At 36.8% G+C, this 6871-nt stretch overlaps 1 pseudogene; it reads left to right on the top strand.

The window, feature by feature from the left end:
- The first annotated feature begins 4289 nt into the window (after positions 1 to 4289).
- On the top strand, positions 4290 to 5812 carry LOC122750505 (annotated as a pseudogene).
- The last annotated feature ends 1059 nt before the right edge of the window (positions 5813 to 6871 follow it).

The following is a 6871-nucleotide window of genomic DNA, read 5'->3' as shown; positions in this document are numbered from 1 at the left end:
GTTTTACTTACTTTCAAACTATCCCCTGATTAAATGAACTTCTTTTTCATCATTGTCAAAAAGAATTACTAACAGGGAGGTTTTTAAGCATGAAAATGAAGACGTTTGCAGTTTAAAAAACACAGAAATTTCAAACTGCCAAATGATATGCCCTGAAACTCCAGTTCACCTTCTTGTGGCAATGAAAATAGTCATGTAGCCCCTGCAGTTTCCTAGCAAGGGTGCCAGATTTATTTGGGAAATAACCAACATCTGTTATATGCCTAGGATTTTCCTTTGTATTAAGTACATCTAATCTTGTATATCTAAATTTTTCCTGAAGATGAAGGAAGCCAGTATGTTATCCCTCATTTTTAAAGGAAAATTGATCTACCCCAGAAAAAGGAAAGTAAGAAGGAGGAGCAGAAGAAGTCAGTAAAGCAGAATAGAGAGAGATTGACCATTTAAGGAGTGATAGTGGGCACAGCTGATTGGACAGGACTGCCCAGAACTCCCAATACTGTACTCACATAACTTCCCCCCTCCCAAAAAAAAAAAAAAACCACAACAACTTTATTGTTAAACTACAGTATCTTTGGAATCCAACCCAAAAAAAGGACAGAACTAATATTACAAATTTTGCTTCAAACCTCATTCCTTTTTTTGATGATTTTTTTCTATTTGAAAATTTAGTCAAAATTTACTGCAACGCAAAATTTTGTTTTAGAAATCAATTTCAAGGTTTTACTAACCATTTCCTTCTCTATTGAAGGTGCCACAGATATTTTCACACCTAGAGGAGAGATTTGTGTGCTTTCACAGGGTTTCTCTTATATGTGAGAGAAGTAATTTTCCTTCTTCTGATCTAATCTTTTTCTAAGGGTCCATGTCCAAGGGGTCATATGGTTCAGCTAAGTCCCCTGGCCCATGCTTTCTACTATGACTCAGTTAATCTGGTCAAGTAGGTGTGGCTGCCTTTGGGAACCTAGTTACAGAACTGGTCCTTGGCTAGTAAGTCTAAAGAAAACCCAGGGGGCCCTAACAGGGAATCTTTCCTTGTGGTTCCTGGTAAATGATAGTCTCTTCAAACAATTCCAGGTGCTAGCCAGTTTGGCAAAGTAGAGGAACTTTTACATGTGATGTCTCTGGACATTTCCTTCCAAGAACTTTAAAATATTGTCTCAAATAAAATTCTGGAATATCAACAGCAAAAGGTTGGGGTAAGATTTTTTGAAGCCCAAGACAACTTACAAGGTCTGAAGGAAAGGTTTGTGTGACTGGAGTGGGGACTAGCCTGAAGCACAGCATGGAGGCAATACAACCTGTAGGACTTGGAGGTAGCTGCAGCAGTAGCAATAGCATCAGGAGGTCTAAACTCAGAGGCAGTAAGAAAATTAGACAACTGGTGAGAAAGAAATCTCATGAGACCCATGTGCTGGCACTGGGTGCAGGAACAGGTGCAGTTTGATAACTCTCAGTCCCATACCCAGTTCTGGGTTACAGTTCCAGGCCAGCAAATATAGCTGCAAGGGAACAGACTAAGAGGCAGTGATTAAAAGCATTACAGAAGATGGAAGGGAGATGAAGGATGGGGAAAATATCTCACATAAAATAGTAATTCAAGGAAAAGCTTTTACAAGGAAAACATGAGTAGGGGTCGGGGGCAGGCAATGCTTGACCCTCGCTCTCACCTGAAATGGTTCAAACAGGGGAGAATACATACATACATGCATATATAAATGTGTGTATTGTGCACCTGTGCATGTATAGACATACATACACACATATATATATGCACATGCAAATACACATACACACATACACATAAACGTAAACATAAACATAAACATAAACATACACTCGGCTATAAAAATCTATTATTGTACCTAACAATGAGGTAGCTGGGGAAGGGGATAAGAGAAAGAAAATTCAGAATCAATTATCAAAACTGTGAATGTGAAACCAAAATCTAATAATATTTTAATGAAAGGTACCTTAGATAATGAAGTAATGTCAGGACTAAGCATGTACATACCAAATGACATAGCATCCAAATTCTAAAAATAAAAGTAAAATTAAATATTGAAGGAAATAGTAAAACCGTACTAGTGGGGAACATTAACTTTCCCCCTGAGAACTAGGTAAATCTAACCATAAAAATGGGCAGGTAAGTGGCACAGTGGATAGAGGGAGGGCCCTGGAGTAAGAAGGACCTGAGTACAAATCTGCCATCAGACATGTACTAACTGTGTGACCCTGGGCAAGTTATTTAGCCCTTTTTGCTTCAGTTCATCATCTGTTAAATTATCTGAAGAAGTAAATTGCAACCCACTGCAATATCTTTGCCAAGAAGACTCCAAATAGGATTAGAGAGAGTCGGACAAAAGTAAAATCACTCAAAAAAAAACCCCATAAAATATATAAACAATAAATTAAGGAGATGATTAAAATTTTAGAAAAGTTAGATATAATAAACTTCTGGAGAAATTTAACTGAGAATAGATAGGAGTACACGTTTTTCTCAGCTGTACATGGAATCTTCCCCAAAATTAACAATATATTAGGGCATAAAAACCTCACCTACAAATAAGGAAAAGCATAAATATTAAATGCATCCATTTGGGACCATTATACAATAAAAATACAATCACTAAAGAGTTCTGGAAACATATATCAAAAATTAATTGGGGGCAGCTAGGTGGTGCAGTGGATAGAGCACCGGTCCTGGATTCAGGAGGACCTGAGTTCAAATCTGGACTCAGAATCTTGACACTTACTAGCTGTGTGACCCTGGGCAAGTCACTTAGCCCTCATTGCCCCGCAAAAAAAAAATTAATTGGAACCTCTATAATCTAATCCTAAAGAATGAATAGATCAAAGAACAAATCATAGAAATAATCAGTAATTTCATTAAAGATAAAGACAACAAACTTTGTAACATGTAGCCAATGGAGAAAATGGAGAAAATTTATATCTCTAAATCTCCTGGTGAACCTAGAATCCTGAATGTCTCAAAGCTTCATTTCCACTTTTCTTTTGATGAAATTAAACTCTGCCCCAAGACCAATGGACTATCATGCTTGTAAACCCTGTGGAGTTCTCATTTTTCATCTAACAGCTTCTGAATTTCCCCATGATTTTTGTCCGACCAGTCTTGATGTTTGCAAGTTACCCATTCATTTTCTGCTCCACTGTTGTCAGCTGTCTGTTGGCTCAGCTTTTCTTCCAAGTAGTCATCTTGCCTTGAGGCCACTGCTTTTATTTAATGCAAATGTTTAGCTGTAAGAGGATAAGTCCATGATCAGTCCAACACTCTACAGCTCACATCACCTTCATCACTCTCACACCACAAATTGCTTTTGTCACTCTCACATCCTGTCTGTCTTTTCTCCTTACAATTTCATGGTTGATTAAATGCCAGTGTTTGCTACAAGGGTGCATCCAAAGTTTTATTGCATTTAGGTAAATGATAAGGTTTGTGCTCACATTGCCAGAGCCAGCTCAGTGTTTTGGAGTCTCTGAAAGAAAGCTTGGGAGAGATGTCTACAGAGTCATTGTGCTGACTTCATTGTTGTATGCCTGTGAAACCTGGACAGGATACCAAGGAAATGCTTCAATTTGAATTATTTTAAGAAAATTCTGAAGATCACCTGGCAAGATAAGGTACTGGACACTGAGGTCCTTTCTTCGCTAGATTGACAAATATTCAAACTCTACTGCAGAAAGTACAACTCTGATGGGCTGGCCATGTTGCTTGAATGTTAAATGTACTTTTGTCTAAAAGACCATTTTTTTTTTGGTGGAGAAAGGAGGGTTAATTGACTTGCCCAAGGTCACACAGCTAGTGTCAAGTGTCTGAGGCTGGATCTGAACTCAGGTCCTCCTGAATCCAGGGTTGGTTCTTTATCCACTTCACCACCTAGCTACCCCCCAAGAGACTATTTTACAGAGAATTCACACAAAGTAAGCACCTAGGAGAAGGTCAGAAGAAGAATTACAAGAATACTCTCAAGGTCTTTCTGTAGAACTTAGGAAACTATGGACTGCCCAGCATGGCATAGCCACATCAAAAAAGGTGCTGTGTTCTACAAGTGAAGTCAAATTGCAGTAGCTCAAAAGAAACATGAGATATGCAAATTTAGAGACATTTGCACTCCAAATGTCCATGTGGACTATTTGTGTCCAACCTGTGGTAGAGACTCTTGAGCTCAAATTGGTCTGATCAGCCACAGTCCACACTATACCTTGACTTCAAAATAGTTATGTTATTTTGGTCTTCTTTCAAAACAAAATACAACAACCAACCAATCATGGTCTTCCTGGTGGCACTCATGTTCAAGATTACAACTAAAGCAGCAGTTTTTGTTGCTTTTGTTGTTGTTGTTGCTGTTGTTGTTACTCTTCAATGCAATGTTACCATTCCAGCCACAGACTATACAACTAAAACACTCATTCTATTACTATGGCATCAAAGATTTGGCTAAATTTCTTCTAGTACATATTTGTAACTATAATTATTCATGCCATAATTCAGGAATATGTGTTAGATAAAATTAGCAAGTGAATGCGCTTCTCTAACACAAAACAATCTGGTTATATTAGTGAATTGCACATTTTGCTGGAATTTGGGGCACAAGCATTCTCATGTCTGAGAACTGCATATCAGATTGAGCTATGCTGTATAAGGCCTACCCTCTTACCTTGATGACATCTTTTTTTCCTGTTTTTTTTTATTTTATTTTTAATTTTTGGAATAAAACAAGCATTTCCATACAATAATATATTTTAATAAACATTTTTATTTATAGTTTGAGGTTCCAATTTTCATCCCTCTTTCCCTCCCTCCCTTGCTCACTCCCTGAGGTGGCAATCAGATATGGGTTATACACGTATGATTATCTAAACATTACCATGTTTGTCATTTTGTACAAGCAAACTTGATTAAAAGAAAAAAATTAAGAAAGTGAAAAATAGCATGCTTCAGTCTGTTCCATCAATATCAATTCTTTCTTTGGAGATGGATAATATGTTTCATCCATAGTCTTTTGGGATTGTCTTGAATCATTGTATTGTTGAGAATAGTCAAATCTTTCACAGTTCTTCATCAAACAATATTGCTGTCACTGTGCACAATGTACTCTTCGTTCTGATCACTTCACAATACATCACAATATATACAGGCTTTTCTGAAGTCATCTTGCTTGACTCATGACATTTCAAATAAAGTTTTTCTGTATATCAGTTTTCTTATTCATTTCATGTTTATCCTGAGCTTTACTTTCAGAAAACCAAAAAAAACCAAAAAACTATCCTACAATTGTTTATTGACATTGGCCTTTACCTTTTTCATATTAGTGGAGTTTATCTTTTGAACTTGAACCATATGAGAGTAATTCTTTTGTTGCTGTATTACTTTATTGAGTTTCTGTTCCATAGTCCCACACTTTTATTTTACTCATGAAAAATATGAGAAAGAATTTTCTTTGTGGGCAGTTCTATTTGTTTTGGGAAGACTTCTGATTTTGATTCTCCCCATATTAAATGTTTGCTTTGGCCTAGCAAGAGCAGAAATTCAGAAGTAGGATCTCAGTACTAGAAACTTCAAAGTTTTGTCTGTAAGAATTGCTGTTCTTGCATTAATTACATCACTCAAGCATTTATAATGTGGAAATACATTAATCTCCAGCTTCAAAGGTAGAGGTAACATGCTTCTTGTCAGCCTCAGTCTATTAAAAAAAAATCTATAGTCACTAAAGAAAGAAGTTCTAGGAAAGAAAAAGAAAAAGGTATAAATAGAACAGTAACTTCAAATGGAACTGACTCCCCCCCATAACAGGAAAAAGAAATCCTTATAACTCATAACTGAATTTTATCAAATTGAATGACTAATGTCTCCAAAGAAATTCACTTTTTAATTTAAGTAGCTCTTTAGCACTAGACATCATTCTGATTCTGAGAATATAGTTCCTGTTCTTTGATGCTTGTTTTTCTTATATGACTTCACCCATCTTTTTTATGGGGAGTTATGGGAGAAAGGCAATTTCTATGAGGGAGAGAAACACTTTGACTTAAACTAAGCTATGTTTCTTCAGAATAATCAAGGGACCATCATGCCTTTTTATTTTGTTTTGATCTGAAGACATCCCAGTCAGGACTAAGTAAATATTCAATAAGACTAAATATCAACCTTTCATTAATTGAGAGCACCCAGCCAGTGAACCTTTTCCATCTCCTTCTAATCCCAAGTGCTGAGAGCATCTGTGGAAGATAATTGATAACAGTTTTAAAATAAGAATACTTAGAAAAAGTTTTCCTACAACTGATCTAATCAAACCAACAGTACATGGAAAAAATAAGAAAAGTGTCCCAGCACTAGGTTTGGGCTGGGGTTTAACAAGGAGGTTCCAACCATATACATATATGCAATTCAGCAACATCTTCTCCCACAGGGACCACTATGGATGGACCTGAAATGGTAATCAGTCCTTAGCACTTGATCCAAGAGAGTAGAAATGTCCTTCAACTGAGCCTACCTGGCCACCCAGGATCCTGGATAAATGAAACAGGGTCTTCAAGAAGACTCAATCCTCTTTGGGTCCCTTTACTATGAAGAAATTGGCTAAAGGAGAGAAGCCCTAAGCTTGAATTCCTTCTCACCTTTTAGTGTATGCTTTAAGTTTAACTGCTGAGCATGTAGTATTTAAATTCAACTTTGGTCTAGAACTTACACCCTGTGTTAAAAAAAAAGACACTGAGAAGAAAGCAGCCCCCTTTGCTGAAAGAAAGATGAAATTATCATGAAAGCAAGTCAAGCAGTTTTTAGTAGAGGGAAAGAGAACTCCAGTAGATCTCTGGATTATTGAAGTCCTTGACCACTACTATGTCTTATTTC

Source organism: Dromiciops gliroides, chromosome 1, assembly GCF_019393635.1.
Source record: "Dromiciops gliroides isolate mDroGli1 chromosome 1, mDroGli1.pri, whole genome shotgun sequence".
In the NCBI taxonomy this organism is placed as follows: domain Eukaryota; kingdom Metazoa; phylum Chordata; class Mammalia; order Microbiotheria; family Microbiotheriidae; genus Dromiciops; species Dromiciops gliroides.
Note: the sequence above shows the minus strand (reverse complement) of the source record. Positions and strands in the feature narration are given on the sequence as shown.